At 37.9% G+C, this 19,288-nt stretch overlaps 1 protein-coding gene across 1 annotated transcript in view; it reads left to right on the plus strand.

Annotated features, from left to right (window-relative positions):
- Nucleotides 1-19,288, plus strand: part of pepd (peptidase D) — a 126,941-nt gene that overhangs the window by 49,033 nt on the left and 58,620 nt on the right. The window lies entirely within an intron of this gene.

A 19,288-nucleotide genomic window follows, 5' to 3' on the forward strand; every position in this document is an offset into this window, starting at 1 on the left:
AGGCAGCAGACACCAGTGCCACCTAGTGAGCACCTTTTTGGATTGAGTTTCCTTTTCTACTGCTGGCAATACCCAGTTGCCCACTAGGTGGTGCAGGCACCTTTTCTGCTTTACACTAGCCTACATTTTGTATTCAATGCATATTTCCACAGCCTTATCAAGAAAAAAAAATGAAATGATAGTAACCATCATAAAAAGGGAGAAAAAAGAGACAAAATATAGGAGTAATTTGGAGGTATTTACCCTTCAACCAACACATATTAAAATGGGGGGCATCTGGATTTTGGAGACCAGGAAAACTACATTGCAATATCCCAATACAAACTGTTGCTCTATAAATAGTCTGCAATCAGCCACTTTTAAGTGCAGCAGACACCACGTCAAAAACAAAGCACAGAAAAAGACAATTTGAAACTCGTTTCTGCAATGTTCATTTTCAATTTAGAGAACAGAAGACAGCTTACAGTCTCTTTGTCTAACTGTTGGCCAATTTGAATTTGTGTGCAAGTAATGTCATCAGCATTTAAACTGTTTTTTTTAAAGGATTTGCTCGTGAGGCTGTGATCCCAATTACCCCTGAAGCAAGCTCATTTATTAGACTGTATTACCATGCCAGAGGATCAAATGTTGGATTGAAACTGGGATGTTTTAATAACGCTGCAATAATTCATCTCGTTAACGTAATGGCTTTTCATACGACCACTGACTGCAGTGTCTCTTGATGATGCTAATTGCTGGGCAGGTGCACAAAGGATTAAGTGAAGATTGGAATTCCTAAATGAAGCTCCTGTTGCTTCGATGCAAATTGCAGTGACAGTTCATGAGGTGAAATGCTGGCAAAAGCAAATGTAGATCTTCATTTGAAATTGCAAGGGAGGAACGTCTGGTCCTAAGCAGTTGTTGAATTAGTATAACGAGCATTTCATGACAGAGAAGTCAGATTGTTTGTCAGTGTAAAATGTCCACGCCCCTTGGTTTAGTTGGGCAGCTGAAAAAAATTGGTATTATCGTATACATTAATCATTTAATCTTCAGATAGTGAACCAAAGACCTCCCATCTCCCCTTTATAAATACCAGCCTATGGGTCCCTTTTTGGGTTTGACGATGTAGAAATATATTTTTTAGTAGTAAATGGGTGTTATATGCTTCTTTATTAAAGCTAGAGTATTTTAATGCATTTTACAGTAACTGCAGCTTATGATTTCCATTATGACTAGTGGTTCTTATTTTCAGTTTTTTCTCCTGGTTTTCAGGTTAATACATTTAATCAATTGTATACTTCCATTTAAATACATTATTACTTTCAATTTTGGGGGGAAATCGAGTTTAACCCTAATTATATGCCTCTACAGCTGTGGCCAAAAGTTTTGCATCACTCTATAGAATTAACTAATTTTGCTTCATAAAGTCAAATGAAACCTGCTGAATGTTAGCATATTTAATTACATACCACTTTGTAGTTTTCCATATACTTAACAAAAAACAAACAAATTGAAAAATTTGACATTTTGAAATCTACCATAAAATACTGTACTACTATTATGGGTTCTGGTAGAACTTTGCAATATAATTTTGAAAAAGACCTAAATAATTATGTCGTTTCTAATCCTAAAATTATAGGTGATGCAAACCTTTTGGCCATAGCTGAAAATATAAATCTTTATCAGGATTTAACCCTAGTAGGAAACCCGTGTAATCCCCATCTTACATCTTACTTCCATCTGCCTGTTTTTTTTTTTTTTTTTTTTTTTTAATGGTACAGGTCACGTTTATTGGAAATTTCATACATTTTTCAGCCTCTATGGTTTGTATGTTGTAATATGCATCTTATGAAGCACAGGTGACAGATCCAAAAATTGTATTTGTGAGCTGGCTGTAAGTCGTGCTTGTCAAAACTCCTTGTTACAGTGTCTGTTTATACCAGTTCTGCCACAAGCCCTCCAAGAGAAAAGTTCAGACATAGACACAGATGCAAGGATTGGGAAAGAAAACCTTAGAATTTTGTCATTCATAATTAGAGGCAAAGTTCTTTAAACAGAAAAAGGCATGCATTTCTAATTCATCCCTCGTCCCCCACCCATTAGCCAGCAAGGAAAAGTGCTAGCTGTGTGTTGCATGCTAATGACGTGTTTACTTAACAAGCAGCATTGGCATGCAAGACTAGGAAATCCACAACCTCTTGGCATGTGGATTAATGGGGAAACAAAATTAGAAATCTGTTTCAGTTTAAAAAAAATAAATAAATCAATAAATACATCACACAGAACAAGCAATCGATGCTTAAGGCAATAGAATGTGTTCTACTTTGTGATACAATTTCAAAGAGAGATGTTTTTTTTTTTTTAAATTTGTGTTTATAATATGGCAACATCATTCAAGGTAGTGTTCATTTTTTCTGAATTACATTTCCTTTTAATGTAATGATTATACCAGTTAACTAGACCGGCTCTCTAAAACACAGCAGTTAAATTAAGTGAATAAAACATGATTTTGTAAGCTGTGCAATTATTAACAGATAATACCAGTTTAAACAAAAGCAACCGAATTCAGGGGCTCAAGCTGTCTGATTAATTTGTTCCCAATAATGGAGTATGGAAAAGTGGTTAACAGTGTACAGGTGCAGCATTGCAGTCCAGTGGTTAAAGTCCAGGGCTTGTAACCAGAAGGTCACCGGTTCAAATCCCACCTCTGCCATTAACTGACTCACTGTGTGACCCTGAGCAAGTCACTTAACCTCCTTCTGCTCCATCCTGCGGATGAGATGTTAAATCAATGTCTTATTGTAAGTGACTCGGCATAGAATGCACAGTTCACAGCCTACCTCTGTACAGCACTTTGTGGTGGTGGTCCACTATGAAAGGCGCTATATAAAAGTAAAGATATTATTATTATTATAGACAGGCAGACAACGATAATCCAGGTGCAGTGGTGTTTTATTTGTACAATCCAAAGTCTGATGACAAACAGCAGTAAACAATAACAATGTTGTTAATCCCCGGGTTGGTCCTGTAATAATAGTCCCGTTCCTAAACACCCACACCTAACACAACACAAACACAAGTCCATAATGCGTGCTAAAGTGCTTGTGGTGTAAATACAGTTATTCGTGAAACAATGTGAAGTGATGTCTGGGTACGTGCTGACCTTTGGCGACAGCTCCAGATCGCGCTCAGCCGTCTAATATCAACAAGCAAGTGGTTCTTTAGACAAAACAAAACAAACAAAACACTTGCGTTTACAATACATGGTCTCCTTCCGGTTCAGCTTTAAACATACAAAGGAACAGATCACTTCGCAGCCTCCCCTTTTGTAAAGTCAGTCATGGCCCCTTGGTTAACTGTTGCAACCACTCCTCCAATCCACGACTGCCACGTCGTTTCCCTTCCGGGTCTATGATTTAGTGTATTGTAGCTCCGCCCCCTTTCTAGATGACCGACTTCCTTCTAACCCTGGGAATTAATTGCCTGGCCTTCCAGTCCAGGGCACGCATTCCAGGTTCCCTTTACACAGCACCCTCACAGGTCGGGAGAAAGATTTATCATCAATAATCATTCTATCTCTGTCACATTGAGTTAATTGAATTTAGTTAATTGGACTGGTAAATTCAGTAATCAATTGCCATAATTATCCTCTGTGTGGATTAATATCCCCAGTGACAGGATATACTGGGGAAATGCTTGTCCAATTGTATGGTGATTTATTATTATTATTATTTATTTATTTATTTATTTATTTATTTCTTAGCAGACGTCATTATGCAGGGTGACTTATAGTTGTTACAAAGCATCACATTACAAAGTATCATATTAAAGGTAATAACAGTTGTAGAATACAATACAATCATTAGTAAGAGCAGTTGGAAAAAAAAAACAGTAAATAATTAAGTTTGAGAGCATTTACTAAGAGGAGTTGAACTTAAAAATATTTGGTTATAATAGTAAATGGATAGGAACAATTTCCAATAAGAGCAATTACAAAAAACGTGACTCTGGTTACCTTTAAGAGTAAAATCAAGTACAAGATACAGAAAGTATAATTATGATTGAGAGCAGTAATAGAATACAGTAATTGTTTCATTTTTAGCATGAGAGGTCATGAAAACCTACCCTCTAGTCTGATAGATAATGATGGCTATATCTTGGGAAACGTTTTCTGGAACTTTTTTTGCATTGTTCTGTGAATGTAGGAAATTGCCCTTTTACAGTAGCAGGTAACCTTTTTATATGTTAACGTGACATTATTCAGCAGGTTTAATTCTACTTTGAAGCAAAATGTGTTAATTCTGTAGAGTGATGCAAAACGTTTGGCCATAGGGCTGTACAGTACTTCAACAGAAGGTCAGTGCCGACACATGATAATTTTAGAAGACCAGTGGTCCTCCTTACCCACATGCAGCCGTCTTGCAATCTACACAGTTTTGTAATTAGTTATAGTGTCCCACCAGAAATAAGTGCGACCCCATGAATAGACAAACATTAGAGCTAAAGCCTTTTTATCAGCGGAGGGTAATTGCTTCTCATCAGCTTGTTTCCAACTAATTTCACGAGTCTTCCTCTCCTTTCTCAGATGCATAGGAGGCTTGGGAACCCATTCCCAACATAGAAGGCTTGTTGCTAGGGAGTGATGTCACTGCCCTGTGCCTTTTTCTACATTGCTGCCTGCTACAACTGAACAACTCAGCGGCTAAAATGAAAACCGCTAAGGGTTAAACTCTGATTATTCTTTAGTAATGTGCGGCCTGCTATGCACATTAGGTTAAACTAGTTTTCTGGCTATGTGGCCCGTGATAAAAGTTTGGTTGCGCACCGTTTCTGTAATACATACATTTGTTTCTGTTGAGTTAATGTAAAGCATTCCCAACAGTCCTAAAGTATTAATATATGCGTAAAGTAATATACAGTGGGAATAAAGTAGGATTGGGTGCTGAAAATCACAAACAAAGGAATGTAAGAGCGAGACTGAGGAGACAGAGAGTCTGTTCGGAGAAGCAGATGAACGAGTAGCTAGGGGTGCTCCTGTCAGCCAGGTGAAGTGAGGCATGTTGAGAGCCGAGCAGAGAGATGATGGAGGTGAGTGTGAACCATGCTGGAGTTAGAGCTGTGAAGCGGGCAGTCAAGCAGAGAATGAACATGAAGGGGCCAGCCGGTACAGCCCCTGGCTGGAGGAGGGGTCTGGAGTTCACAGCTGCACTTAAAATGATTGTGGCTAACAAAATAATTCCCTAAATGTGACCTGTTGTGCACTTCTGTTAGCTACGTAGGCCTCAGTTGTGCAGTTTTGAAAGAAACACATGTAATAGCAAGCGTGTATTTTAAAACATGATATCTGGTGCTACACTTAATTCGTTGCTTTCACAGGAGTGTGTTCTGGGTCAATAAGAAAACAACAGGTTGATGAATGATAAGAAACCGTTTGGGATCATTTCACCCAAAAGGGCAAATGCAACACTACCTGAAGCCTGGTTTGCAAACATATTTCTGTAACCCAGTACCAGATATCATGTTAAATAAAAAAACCACAGTAATAACAGGAATAAATGAAACATTTTGTTAGTTACAATCACAATCCTTATTGCTTCTTATTTTAATATCATTACTTGTCCCCCTTTAACTAAACTGTGAATATGTTGGTGTTCACTTGATTATAATTTGTTTTTTATTTCAATTCAAATGTTTCAAATACAATGCTAGAAGTGCTGTATTGAATTATATTTCTAATACAGTGTTATAAGTACTGCATGCTGAAGCTGTGGGGAGGTCACATGGTCAGATTACAGCTTCAGCACTGAAGTGTATTTTAAGTACATTGAAGTGATTAGGGACCAGAGAGCAGCAGCAACTACACTACACTAAACTTTCTGCATATTCTAAATTGAAGTGTAAAATAAAAGCAAGGAAATAAATGATATTTAGAAGAAAAAGGGAATAATATTGCTAGTGCTCATAGGAGGTAAGAAAATTGATCTTTCACTCGATTATCACAGCTGAGTTCACGGAGGACAGGATCCACGGGTGGTGTTTAGTAGATTACTTTACTAGCCTGGAAATTGAAGTCAAACATTCACATGAAAGTAAAGCCTCAAAACTGGAAAAATAAGAAATGCGGTTTCTCCCAGTAATTTTGCAATGCTCAATACATGAACCAGCTATTTTTAACAAATAAAAAAAAAAAAACTTAAGCAGACGTTTAAACCTTCTTAAGCTCTGGTTTGCATCCTGGCTTTGTTAAGTTACCAGTCTTAGATGAGTAAACTCTGGCACTCCTGTGGATTTGGGAGACAACATCGGCAGAGCTGTTTCTCTTCGCTGCACTACAGCGGACTCTACTGGCCAGGTGCCCGGTGAGCTCAAAGCAGACACCCACAGGGCTTGGCAATGGGATCGGAGGATGCCCACTGACCTTCAGTTCTCCTGAACTGTTGTGGGAATTTCTGCAATGGTAAATTGGGGTAAAATAATTGAGCACAGTAAAAAAAAGGTTATCATACTTGACAAACCTTAATACACTAATTCTAAGTTAAAAAAATAAATAAAACATCATCTTGCATCTATAAGGCAAATCAGAGGTAAGAAATTAGATTTTACTGTTTTATTGTTAATTTTTTTTTTTTTTTTTTTTTTTTTTAAGATTTTTGACATTTGAATAGATCCAGCATATAGGTTTCGGTATAAATAGTTATCACTGTTTGAAGCAGCATTACATTATATGAAGTTTGTTGTTGAATATTCCCAGGCAGTCCTGGGGAAAGTAATCATTTTTCAGGCTGCTTTGAGTTGTAAATCCATTCTAGAGCACAGAATTAGACAGAAAGATGCAATTTGTGCTAGAAAAGGATGTTTGGCCAGATTTTCTTCTTGAAGCAAACCATAGCATAAGACCCTGGAGGTTTAAGGAGACAGCCATGGGAATAAAGGATTTCTGAACTTGCACACAAATATACTGTTCAATCCATACAGAGGGATTCTAGGAGATAAAACAGCTATACTGTTTAGACATATTGGCTCTCAAAATGGGAACCCATGTCTTTTTTAAAATTGATTTCCACTACAGTTTAAGTTCTTCTGATGAAATGCAGATACTCACTTTCGTTGTGTATTTAAAAAAAAAAAAAAAAAACTTTTAAATCGTTTCTATCTGCGTAAACCAAACCTATTCCACGAGAGACTTGGTACTGTATTAGCAGTGTTTACAAAAACTCCTCACAAGTGATGAACCGACAACCTTAACCTTGACTTATGGACCTATTTGCAGTCATGTGACTTTCAATTTCAGTGGATTAGGACCACGCACTTACTGTATTTGCCTATCAAATGCACAGCTGTATTCTAGGATTTTCTTGGTCAAGTTTGATTATACCGTGTAACAATTTTTTTTTTTTTTTTTTTTTTGTTCCTGGGTAGTAAGTGTTATTTCCTAATTGCGTATGCTTCAAAAGTATAGAAAATGGCTATTATTCCCCACAAACTTTGCTTTTGTGACCAGGACAGTGATATTTAAAAATATCACTATTTCCAATGGGAAAACGGGCAAATGTGTGTCTTTTCGTTCACATAAAGTCAGAAAAAAAACAACATATTTAGAAGTGAGTAGTTTTTCTAGATTTACGATTATACTGTAAATACAATATAATCGTAAATCTCGAAAAACTACTCACTTCTAAATCTTTTGTAGTCATTTTTGTATTACTTTAGTATAAATACATGTTAATTTGGATTCGTATGTTGTTTTTTTCTGACTTTATGTGAACGAAAAGACACACATTTGCCCGTTTTCCCATTGGAAATAGTGATATTTCAAAATATCACTGTCCTGGTCACAAAAGCAAAGTTTGTGGGGAATAATAGCCATTTTCTATACTTTTGAGGCATAAGCAATTAGGAAATAACACTTACTACCCAGGAACAAAAATTGTGTTACTTAGTGTTATTTACACTTTTTAATAAGCTTGAACTGTTTCGCTGCCACATCATATTTGTTTTGGCCATGTTACTTTTGTGTATCCAGATAACGGAAACATTACCTGTGTGTGTGTGTGTGTGAAGCGAATTTTGTATACATACGCACCCAAGGGGTGCTTGGTTTTTAGGCACAAGAAACACTATTGTCTGTTTGTGTTGCATTATGGTACATCATCTTGATTGTTTGACTGGATTTTAAATGCCATAACCTTCTGATTCATTGTATCTGTATGTTATTGAACGTGCTGAGTGATATTAATGGCAAGATAAAAAACTAATTTCCTTTAGTGACCAAAATCCGTGAAACCTGCTAACACGCTGGTTCTTCTTATCATCTGGTGAAGATCACTTTTGTTAGATTTGGATTCAAATATCTGGAGTGCTACAGAAGAGATTCATCTCATCTCTGGAATGAAGGGACTAGTTGCACTCCATACAATGAAAAAGCTGATAATGCGACAAAATCCTTTTTCTGACGACTACCTACTTCAGTGGTTTCCGAGAGCTGTGCAGGAAGGCACTGAGTTGTGTGGGCCCAGACTCCCAAAGGAGGAGGTGAGAATTAACATTGCCGGCGGGGGGGGGGGGTGCATATGTGAAAGAGAGGCCTGTGGAGCTATAATGAGAATTTACAAAGCATGCTGTCCTAGACAAAAAACTTCTTGTGATGCCAAACAATTTTACCATCACAGTAAAAAGCTCATAACAATACCACATAGTGCTGGCATGCGAAAGCATATCCAAATGTTATTTTTAAAGAATTGAAAAGTATCAAAGATTAACCCATGCTATGGGCCATGTTCACGAAACATTTATAAGAAGGTGTAATAGTGTCCTGGCGTACTTGCTTCAGGCAGCCTAGGAGAACACACAAGAGACTGAGGTAGATAGATTGACGTTGTTACACCGACACAGGCACACAGGATTGCATTAATAAGCAGAAACAAAAAGTAAACAATAATGTCATGTGACGCTACAAGCAATGGTAGCGCACAGAGGATGGTACAAGACTGTAGAAACACTAAAAATAAAACACAATATGACAAACTATAAATCAAAGGTGCCGTGAAAACGGCAATCCTTGCAGCAGTCAGAACACCAGCCGGAAGAACAGCAGCCCAGGTGTTACTGCTGAGCTGAGGCATTCCAGCACGAACTGTCACTGGCAGTCCTATGCCCCATCCGCGGTGATGAGCAGCACGTGACTCGCTGCTCTGTCCGTCAGGAGAGGGAGGAGCATAGGTCGCCTTCGGTCTACACCACCAGCAAGGGGAGGTAGACTGCTGCTCCCACCGCCCCAGCAGCCGGAAGAGCCAGAGAACCTGTCCCCCTGGTGCACCTGGTGCACCTCGTGCTGAAAGGAGGATCCCCGCTGGAGGGACTGCTCTGAGGTGCAGCCGAGCTGGTGTGGGCGATATGAGGAAGGAAGACACGATTGGTTGGGATACCTCTATGCCAGCTCGCCAGTGCCCAGACAGGGGGAGCACAAGTGTCCAGCGCCCAGACAGGGGGAGCATGAATTATTGCATTAACTGCTTGTTATGGCCGTCTTTGACATACGATTGAATGATCTGTGACTTTAAACACTCAATCATTGGTCGAGCAGAATCAAACTAATGAAGGCATTGGCCAAAGAGTTTGTCTGCTTGACTTGGTTTCTTATGTATTTACAATAGATAGCATGCACCCTTCAAATAATCCTGTATATCTATATATAGATTGTAAACTCCTCTGATTTTTAAACTGAACAAAAATCTAAACGCAACATGTAAAATGTTGGTCTCATTTTTCATGAGCTGAAATAAAAGATCCCAGAAATTTTCCATACGCACAAAAAGCTTATTTCAAATTTTGTGCACAAATTTGTTTACATCCCTGTTAGTGAGCATTTCTCCTTTGCCAAGATAATCCATCCACCAGACAGGTGTGGCATATCAAGAAGCTGATTAAACAGCATGATCATTACACAGATGCACCTTGTGCTGGGGAAAATAAAAGGCCACTCTAAAATGTGCAGTTTTGTCTCACAACACAATGCCACAGATGTTTCAAGTTTTGAGGGAACGTGCAATTGATATGCTGAGTGCAGGAATGTCCGCCAGAGCTATTGCCAGAGAAGTGAATGTTCATTTCTCTACCATAAGCCGTCTCCAACATTGTTTTAGAGAATTTGGCAGTACGTCCAACTGGCCTCACAGCCGCAGACCACATGTAACCATGCCAGCCTAGAACCACCAAATCCGGCTTCTTCACCTGTGGGATCCTCTGAGACTATCCACCCGGACAGCTGATGAAACTGTGGGTTTGCAAAACCGAAGAATTTTTGCACAGTCAGAAACCATCTCAGGGAAGCTCACCTGCGTGCTCGTCGTCCTCACCAGGGTCTTGACCTGACTGCAGTTCGGCATCGTAACCAACTTCAGTGGGCAAATGCTCACCTTCGATGGCCACTGACACGCTGGAGAAGTGTGCTCTTCACGGATGAATCCCGGTTTCAACTGTACCAGGCAGATGGCAGACAGCGTGTATGGCGTCGTGTGGGCGAGCGGTTTGCTGATGTCAACGTTGTGAACCGAGTGCCCCATGGTGGCAGTGGGGTTATGGTATGGGCAAGCATAAGCTATGGATGACGAACACAATTGCATTTTATCGATGGCAGTTTGAATGCACAGAGATACTGTGACGAGATCCTGAGGCCCATTGCCGTGCCATTCATCTGCCACCATCACCTCATGTTTCAGCATGATAATGCACAGCCCCATGGCGCAAGGATCTGTACACAATTCCTGGAAGCTGAAAATGTCCCAGTTCTTCCACGGCCTGCATACTCACCAGACATGTCACCCATTGAGCATGTTTGGGATGCTCTGGATCGACGTGTACGACAGCGTGTTCCAGTTTCCGCCAATATCCAGCAACTGCACACAGCCATTGAAGAGGAGTGGGACAACATTCCACAGGCCACAATCAACAGCCTGATCAACTCTATGTGAAGGAGATATGTCACTCTGCATGAGGCGAATGGTGGTCACACTAGATACTGACCGGTTTTTTGATCCACGCCCTTAACTTTTTTTTTTTTTTTTTTTTGTTTAAGGTATCTATGACCAACAGATGCATATCTGTATTCCCAGTCATGTGAAATCCATAGATTAGGGCCTAATGAATTTATTTCAATTGACTGATTTCCTTATATGAACTGTAACTCAGTAAAATCTTTGAAATTGTTGCATGTTGCATTTATATTTTTGTTCAATGTAGTTTAATACTGATAGAGTTTTACAAAATCTATAAATTAATATTGAACAGCTGACAAATTTGTAGTGGTATTCAAACTCACGGTATTCTGGTCTATTATTTAGCAAACCAACCTGGTTTTGCTCAGATTGCCTGCACATGTATTTTTCTTTAAATACTTACCATGCTAGTACCGGTTTACAGTTGATTTGTGCTTAACACACATTGGATTAGCTATGTAAGAAACCTATTAGCCATGTAAGAAAATTAAAACACTACTGTGTTTGTAATACTGAACCTGTGGACATTTTAATATTCTACACATATAACTGAATAAATACATTAAAAGATTACTTGCTTTCTGATTGTTCACATGGAAATACCTACCCATTATTGCATTAAGTGACGAAACCTACAGTGAACAGGGTTCGCAGTGTTTCAATGGAGAAACCTGATCTGCTCAAAAGAAATATTTTACTCCTGAAGGTGAATGAATTATTACTATATTTTGTGCACCCTGAAAAAATAAAACACAGAAAAAACAGAAACGTATTTACCTTTAACAGGTAGATGAATAATGCTTCTGAGAGAGGCTTTAACTTCAGTTGCAGTGGCAAAAACATTTCTTCGCACTGCTTAATGTTTTTTTTTTTTTTTTTTTTTTTATGGCTTGAAAACCCATAAACATTTTAAATATTTACAGTGAAATACTTTCTCCGGAATATTAAAATTGTGGTCTGGTTCTTAACCTCATCTGCTGAATAATGAAATCAGTGAAGTGGTGCTTCACTGCAACACCAAGAGGTAGACAGAACATTGTGATTAGGCTGGGAGTTGATAAAGAGGGCCTGCAATATCTTTTTCAAGCTTGCATTGTAGTTGAGTGCAAGAAAGTGTAACCTGTGGATTGGTCCCTATGGGAGCAATTACTTCTCACAGATGGATTTTTCCTGCAGTGAATGCTGTAAATGTCAAGATGTGGCTTAACCCACTCTAACACTTAGAGAAAGCCCCCCACCCCACCTGCCCACCAGCAAGCATGTAATAGAAGGATTTTAAATAATTGCCTGTCCACCTTCCATAGATACATACTATGGCAAAAGAACCAATATTTCTGCAGTCTTTACCCGTCGCAACTGCAGGTAGAGTATTATCAGCTGTTGTCTTGTCAGTGGTGTCTTGACCTGTGAAAGAAAAGGTTCATGGCCTATTAGTAAATTGGATTGCTCTTTAACTTTCTCCTTAACTTTCTCTTCTGTTTTTTTTCCCCTTCCATATATACTGTAATGCTCCTAGACTAAACTTTCACAAGAAACCGGGGACTGCATTTTGACTGATGGATCAGGAAACATTTTAGTAAAACGTTTGAAAGCTCGTGCTTGGTGCAGGGACATTTGTATCTTTTTGTAGTTTTACACCATTAAAAAGTCAGTTCAAATGTTAATTTTTTTATGTTTTCACCTTACCCTTGTCTTTTATGATGTTTGCAGTTATTCTAAGTGTTTCTGGGTTCTGTTAAACCAATGTTACCATTTAAAAAAAAAAAAAGTTTGATCTAGATCTGTGAGCATGTCTCAAAAATTCTGTCTAAAAGAAACTGCCTAGAACTGAAAATACGCACTCCTCCTTCCATTCAAATCATTTGAACTTAGCTGGCTCCACCTGTTTCACCTGCTGTATATACAGTATATAAGTTAGGTTGGGCTAGCAGAGTTTAAAGGTAACCTACAGTAATCACATGGTTTGAATGGAATGAGGAAATCTATTCAAGTGCTAGGCAGTTAGAATTCTCCAGGCAATCTCAAAGCAAGTCCAAAGCCAGTAAAAGCAGATATAGAGATACATGAGCAACAGAACAACTTGACTGCAAGGGAAAGGTGACCAAATAAATGAAATTAGTTACTCTTTGAAGGAAAGGACTTGCAAGATCAGAAGTATTAGGGGATGCATTTAAAAAGTTACAACAACAACATTGCACTCCTATAGCACCTTCCAAGACCAGGTCCTCTCAAAGCGCTGAACACATTTTAGCAGAGCAAATATAATTACAAACAATAGTTTAAAATAAATAACAAAACATTAAGTAATTACCTTTTCAAAAAGATATGTTAATATTATGGTCAGAGTCTGGTTGTCTGATCAAAAATGTTAGGGAATTCCAAAGGTTAGGGATGAAGTAAGAACATTTTAAACTTTTGGAAGTTGCAACAAACTGGAATCCTTTGAACATAGTGTACCATATGGCCAAGGGATGTATGGAGATACAAATTATGCTAGCTAAACCACGTAAAGCCTAATAGGTAAGGAGTAGGATCTTAAAGTCAGCTCTGCATCATACCAGAAGCAAATGTAATGTCTCATTTTAGAATAGATGTTGGGGATTTGCTTAACAAAATATTCCTTCATGTGATGGACAGGCCATTGAGACAAAAGTATGTGCTTCGTGCGTCTTTCTAATTGTACAAAGAGTTGTTGGCTGTTCTTATTCTCCAAAGAACAGAGACAGTAATTTGCTGTCAGATTAGTATATTCAGTGGCTGTTCTGAGGATCAGTTATAAATAGGCCAGCTATCTGTGCAGGTGACAGACAGTCTAGAACTTTAAGGATCAAAGCAGGGGCTTAAAGCAGTCTAATTATTAATTTACATGTGCGGTTCAAGATAGAAGGCATATAAATCCAAGTATTTCTATATTTAGAATTTGCCTGTGCCATTAAATAGTTTTATTTACTGAATTGTCTCTATGTGCTTTATTTTTTAACCGATCCTTTTTTCTTCCTTTTTTCTTTATTTTTCTTGTCAGTGTTTTAATTTTTCAATTTCTTGCAAACTGTGAATTGACTGTCTCCTCTTTTTGTCTGGTATTTTGATGTGTTCAGATATCATGGGAAATGCTCAAATTGAAATAACAGCACTGCATTGAGTAGCTGTGTGCTGTGTATGTTTCCTTTGTACTATTGATGCGCATCACAGAAGGGTATTTATAAAGTGTTATAGCAGACATGTATTTCATTTTTCTGTTAAATGATATCTGCATTACCGAGTTAAACAGTCTAAGTCTCTTAGTTTGCATGCTTCGACCCCAGTGTCTGTGTCCATAGCATGACTGTTCAAACAAGCAAAAAAAAAAAATTCTCCTCATGGCTTTCTTGTAGTATTTGTTCCAAAGTCCTTGTTGACATGATATTAACAATAGCCTTTAACCACAGTCTTATCTTGACGTTCAAATGTGATTAGCCTTCAAAATCTCTGCAGTTGGATGGCATCTTAAAAAATGCTGGTTCACGTTCCTCTGCTCTTTTATAGAACAGATAACCTCGATTGTGTCTTTTGAAGCCAAACAATTTATTGCTTACATTTCTTTTTTCCCCCCTGTACCCCATTTTATATTGTTGCATAATTGTGTCATGCATATTATTCCTTAAACCTTTTCTCAGAGGAATGGCACTGCTTGTAATTAGAAGCAGCTAGTGGATTTGCTGACAATCAGCTGGCTGCTTCAGTGGCAGATTCACTGGAGACATTGCCAGTGGCTCTGACTTCAAAAAGCAGCCCGATGGCTACACAGTGTGAGCGCGGCAAGCTCTAAGTAGATAACAAGTAGTGGCTTTCTTTTGATTTACTGCATGCTAAGGCACTCAATCTATGTCTTTGAAGAGAAAAATATATAAAACCATTAAGGGCATGGGAACGGTTGCACTGTTAGATACTAAAATCCTATAGCGTGTTTGAGCTCTCTGACACAGAAAAAGGTGTAATGAATATAGGCAGATGACAACGTGAAACAAGGCTAAATCTTGCTTATTCATTCAAATTTGAAAAAAAAAAAAAATAGAGCCGTGATGGATGTTGATAATCAAATGCTGCCAGAAAAAAAAAAAAAACACTCGGGCAGCTTGCTTAATGAAAAACTTGATATCCCTGAATAAAAACTGGCTGCTATTCAGATACATAGCAAATGGTTTTAATGAGCAAGCTGTGTCATAAGAGTACTCTAAAATTGTATCTGACTAGAGGGGAAATATTTATTGCCCATTAACCCTGCTAAGACTAATAAATACCTTGGTATCCCTGAATAGTCAAAAATAATGTAACAAGAAAGATATCCCATTGTGGCTCCCAAAATGTTGACCAGTTAATTATGTTTTTTGATAAGCCTATGAGTAGTGAAGGAGCAGCTGCTGTAAATGCCTGCTAGGGACATGCACTGTAGGCAAGGTTTTTATATTAGTAAGCCCCAGCACCATTAAGTGAACAGCAGTGTATTGCCATAAAAATAAGATGATCTAACGTGGCAAATAGATGGTGATGACTTTTACTTTTATAAAGACACTTTGACTGATCTAACAGGCAACTGGAACTGAAGAGCAGCTCCTGAACTCTGTTGAACAGTAAGCGGACAGTACATAAATACAAACAAATGTGTATCGCATACATACAACGGTCTACAGTAATGCCTCCAGCAAGTGCTGGTATGGGGGCTTTGTGTTTTGAGACTTGGGTCTGAGCAGCAGCAATGTGAGAGAATCAGAAAAGTTACTGCATATTTTTGTGCTTGCGTGTGTCTGTGTGTTGAGTCCCCAGCCTTATGCTTTTATTTATTTTTTTATTGCAGTATCACAGTTAAGCTGCTTTGTGATCCAGCCACCTCATCTTTTTTTCTTTTAAGTGTGCTGCATGATTAGTTCAATCCTGTTGTGTAGGGTCAGTGGGTAAGTAGCTTAGGTTTGCAGGATGGATGTTACAGATGAATTGGAAAGATCTTGCCTTAAGCTTGGATCATTGTCAGTACTGGGGGTTTATTACTGGGGATATAGGAGTCTATTCATAAAGGGTTAATGTCTGTCTGAGAGCACATGATTGGATTTCGTCCATAGCTGCCTATTTAACGGCAGTTGCTATTCATAAGAGAGGATTTCAGATGTGTCGTTAAGCCCCAATGATTTTCGTCTAACGTTTTTAACGAATTGTGAAAAATATTAATGATCACCTCATTAGCATAAATTTGTCATCGGTCCTGAGTGTCAACCTGCTATTTATAAGAGTGAATGACAGCAAAATTAAAGCCTTGGCAGACCTGTTTTTTTTAGCAACCTATTTTATTGCTACACTTGCTCTGTTATATAGTTTGACATACCTGTGATTAACACTGCCTATTTTGAAAAACATAAAAATCTGTAGCTTTATATGAAGGAACAAGTTTAATATAAATATATAGTCACACAAGAACATATTCTCTAGCATAAGCATTTTGAAACAGTGCTGTGAAGCAGAGAGCAAGTGAGAGACTGACAGTAGACAGTTGTAGTAGTATTACTAGTATTTCTTTGCCATGATCCATGGCTGACAGCGGTCCTTTTCTTTGTATTTCTTTTACCTGTGTTCACAATAAACAGTTTGGACGAATACTGCCTGTGTGAACCTGTTTATTTTCATGGAGCGTTACAATATACAGTATACCAGTGCTGCTGATGCAGTCGGTGGGAAATTTGGCTTGCTTGGTATTGCAAAAAACACTGATCGAGCATCAGTGCGAGATTTGATAAATGTTGGAAAGGGAGTCTTTTCTTTTCGCACACCACAGAATGATCAATTTTGTGTAGTGTGCAATACGATATGAAACTTTCACTGATTCATAAAAATAAACTCACCCTTGGCTGATTCCCTATTCCCTGTTTTAAGCAGGGTTTATTAATCATCATCATAATAATAATAATAAAAATAATAATAATATTATTTATATAATATAATAATAATAATAATAATAATAGTTGAGAATTTGTAAGAGTAACATCTCATTTTTTAAATTATTGTTATTATTATTACTAGAATTACAGTATTATTCAAACGTCCTCCTAGAGTGTTTATTTATTTATTTATTTATTTTTTGATCCTGCAGTTAAGAATGGAAATGTGTTTTACCAGCTCTGCTAAACAAAACAAAAATACAAAGTATTTAATTAAAAAATACTTTTTTTTTTTTCTTCCTGAATTAAGACATGTCCTGGATTTTTGGCAGACGTGACAAGGGCATCGGAGTCAGGTTTTGCAAACTGCCCATGACTGACAGCTGCAGACTCGGGTATCAGTAGTATAGCTACTGTCGGTGGATTCAGTTTTTATTTTTGCAACAGCTACCAATGCCACCCAGGGAACATTAGTAATGCTGATGATGTTATCAAAAAGAGGCAGATTTTCTTTCTTGGACAACTGTATATCCATTCATAATGTGCTTTGCGACAGTCGCCCGTTTACTCAGATCATTTTATGAATAGCAATGTGGATGACTTTCGTTAGTTTTATTACGACAGTTGACAAGTACTTTAATGAACAGGACCCTTCGTCCCGTGGTGTGAGTATGTCTGCTCCGGGTTCGCTCCCTGTGTAGAGTCGGATGTGTATAAACATGTACAGGTGAACTCTTTTTTTTATTAACTGTTATGAATCTGTCTTGGAGTAAACATGTGTAAAACAGACACTTTAAAACAGACAGCAGGCAGGCTTTAACTAACTACTCTCTTGAGACCTCTGAAAACCTAATACACAATAATAAACACAAGCCATTATTCATTCATGTTTATGTATTAGAAAGTATCACACTTCCATGACAACTGTTTTAGTCTGCGATAATCAATCCCAAGTAGTATATAATTTAGATACTCTAAATTGGCATTGAGTATTTGACAAAGGGTTAAGTAAAGCTAAAAATTAATTACTTATTTAGGGGGTAATATTTTATTCAGGGGAAAGGGGCCACCATTAAAATAGACCAGTTTTTGGTTATAACATTTGGCTATTGGAATTAGTTTCTTATAGTTCAGCATCCCCATGAGAAAAGCTTGTATGAGTTTAATAATTCACCTCCACACCTTCTACTGTGAATATCTAATTGAAACTGGCAGCTGGCATATATTCATTTAAGTGCATCATTCTTTTCACTTATGACCGTATTAATGATATGAGACGGGTGGCGTCCAGGAAACCTGAACCTTTTTCCTGCCACATTGTTTTTAACTTCAGGACTTATCAATGATGCAGATCTTTTTTCTATTTCTATTGTTCTTTTACAAACTCTTTGATCTGACATATCCCTTAGATTTAGCAAAAATGATGAAAAGGGATATTTAGCAAAAATGATGAATGGTTTAACTTTTCTTTTCTGCAACTAAGTTGTTTCTAGCTAGTTTCATTGCTTCTAATTGGGGTCCAAACTATTTTAAAGCTCTTTTTTAATCAAGTTTGTTCAGGTAAAACTAACAGCGGCACTCTGCTTTCCCCAATGTAACCAATTAAAATTCCACCTTGCTGACCTGGCAAGTGAGGATTCATTCTTCGTGACTTTTTGTGATTCTTAGTTTTTTCTTTTTTTGTTTTTCCTGCACAGCGAGTTCAGGACACCTAGCCATTAGCTTGTAAAACCATCTGGCACCAGAAGTATGCAGTGTTGCCACAATGCTGGCAATGATCACAGTGATTGTATATCTGGAAATAAATGTCATTGTCTTAGCTAATTCATTATTTTTGCTGCAAGTATTAGCACTGGGAAATATAGCTGAATTGGAAAGGATGAAGTAGTGGCACCTGTTCTTTCCAGTCAGTAAACCGCAATTCACACCGTGAACAAGCAGACACTTTGGTGACCAGTTCATGCATGTTTTGTTGTATTTGAGAAAGAAATGGTTTACCATGTGCAATCTTTGTTTGATTAAAGATAAGGAGTGCAAACCAGGGTTTTACAATCTACTTTCTTACCATGTATTAGCATTATTGCTCGCAAAAGCTATAGAAGTAAATGTTGCAGACTGTTTCCTGTGGGAGAATCATTTCCTGTTTTTCTTTTTTTTTTTTTAATATATGTTTATCTAAAGTTACAGTGTTGTCCCTAAAAAAAACCTGTCTAGCCCAAACATTTCTATGATGTCGCTCTTCGTGCTTGTGAAAGAGAACACAGACACTTGTAGATTCATCTGAAAACAGTGGATTTGTCAGTCCCTGAATCAAACAGCAATTGCTGGGTTTTCTGTCTGAAAGTCAACTTCATACACAGTACTGGAATAAAAAAGTCTGCATTTTGAGTGCATTTGTGTGATTGG

Source organism: Polyodon spathula, chromosome 13, assembly GCF_017654505.1.
Source record: "Polyodon spathula isolate WHYD16114869_AA chromosome 13, ASM1765450v1, whole genome shotgun sequence".
Lineage (NCBI taxonomy): Eukaryota > Metazoa > Chordata > Actinopteri > Acipenseriformes > Polyodontidae > Polyodon > Polyodon spathula.